This window comes from Telmatherina bonti (assembly GCF_933228915.1).
Source record: "Telmatherina bonti genome assembly, chromosome: 19".
Taxonomy (NCBI): Eukaryota; Metazoa; Chordata; class Actinopteri; order Atheriniformes; family Telmatherinidae; genus Telmatherina; species Telmatherina bonti.
In genome coordinates, this window is record NC_136617.1 from 24,412,129 (window position 1) to 24,414,357 (window position 2,229).

Below are 2,229 nucleotides of genomic sequence, written 5' to 3' on the forward strand. Positions count from 1 at the left end.
AGACCCAGGAGACACGCACATACACTTGCATAGGCAGTCATGCAGACACACACACTGTATATACACAACAACTGCATTTAAAGTGCAACACAGATAGGCACACACACACAAACATAAACGCACATCTGCTGAAGACATACTCAACACACAGCCGCTCCCATCCACATTAACACATATATACACTAAACATGCTGCCATACTTGTTACTGGACAATATACTTTATTGTACGCTCACATTCTCACACACTGACAAAACTATCAGCAAATCCAACTCAAAGAAGACACAATTTAACCAAACATGTAGCATTTTTCACTCACCTCTTTCATCCTTTCACCATGTGCCACATCCTGCATTCCAAGTTACGACATCTCTGTGGCACATGTCATTCCAGGGCCATCCCAATGCCAGTTTCTAAACTCTCTATGCCAAACTAAGACAAAAAAAACTTTATTTTTTAAAACCAAAGCAATTGTTATTGTTGTAATTATTATTATAAGTAGTAGGTGGACTAGTAAACAATATAAAGTATGGATATGTAGCAGAGTCAATGACTTAGATGTAATGCAAAAAAGAAAAAAAAACTATACATTTTACACACATGAACTGAGATCGGTAGGCCAAACACATAAACATACCTGGCTAACGGGCACAGACATTCACATAATGGCTATTATGTGAGGTAGCAACACTGCTATTCTATAATTTTCACAGGGCAGAGTTTATATATAGAGCTATATATCTAAATAGATAGTTAAATACTTATTTGTCTTTATATATGTATTGGCTGCATTCTGCATGTTTGCTTGCAAGACATTTTTAAAGCGCTTCAATCTTTTCATTTAGCTTGCCTTGGCCAGTGTAACAGGCGTATATTGCCGCTTCGTTTTGCAATCTGTCCCAAGAATAGAGCACTGCACTGAGTTAAGGAGAAGGAGAAGGCTTTAGTGACTATCATCGCAATCCATGGAGAAAGAGAACAAAATTAGTGAGCCAGCCACACAGTCACTGCTGAACACATTAGAAATGCTGCCTTCATCTTCAGAGTATTGGGGAGCACAGAGTAGTTAGCAGTGCGAGAGGGGTTTCTTGTGCTCTACAAACAGGGGGTGCCACAGTCTCACACTCCACTTCCAGTTGAGTTCCCTGTTTTGACATTGTAAAAATGTTCCTCCTGCTGGATGGAGGGTGCAGGGATATGTGCTGAGCGTGCCTCTGCCTCTCTTCAGAGCCACAGCTCTTTCCTCTCTCATCATTTTTTATTTTTCATCTCTATTAGTATTACTTTACAAGCATATACAGTAATCTGTCATCATTGTGGCAGTTTTACGTGTTCCAGGTGCAATATGTCAATAACACACCCTTCAGCAGTCTGGTTTTATAATTCCTGCCCATCAGTACGTTGGCGTTTTGGATAGCACTTTACTGTAAATGATGTATTTTTTAATTCTGAACTTCAGCAGTGGTTGACCTCTCTTTAATGTTATTTTGTTTAGTTGAGTCACACTGCATTGTGCTTCTCTGAATCTATGAAATCCAGCATGAAAATGTAAGTCAGGTGTGTTTTTAAAGATCAGTGTGGAATTGTACTGGAACAGCTGAAACAGGTCAGTCCTGAAACTGGTTTTAGACTTGAAAAACTGAGCACCAATTTCCTCATGAAGAAGTACACAGTTGGGCTTAGTCCTAAGCAAATATATAAGTGGTAAGAAAAAAGGTACGTCCTTAAGAATATTTTTTATTCTTCTTAAAAGAAAACCTTTATTTTAGTTTAATGATAATTCTTTGTTCCTGCTACACTGATTGTAAATTCAAATAATTAAACAGAGTTTAATTAAGATTTAAAAAGAAAAAAAATCACGAAGACGGACCTGTGAGCTGTTTGAGTTGTATGTGCATATGTCCACCAGAGGAACAACACACCAAACTAACTGACTGATGTTTTCTTTTTACTTTAGATGAAGATATTCTCTGTCGATTTAGTGGCTTTAAAAAAATGTTTCCAAGTGTTTATAATGTGTGTAAGCTGAGAGCAACTCCAAACCTTGTCTATGGACAAGATATCAAACACGGTCATATTTTATTGGAGAACTGGCAGCGTAAAAGTCTTTATTCTATAAAAAGCTTGTGCATTTATGAGCTCACATTTGGTTTTATTATCAGCACACACTGTCCTCTGAGGAGTATAAAGTTTCTTACAGTTTATCTTTCAGCAAAAAAGGGAAAGTCTG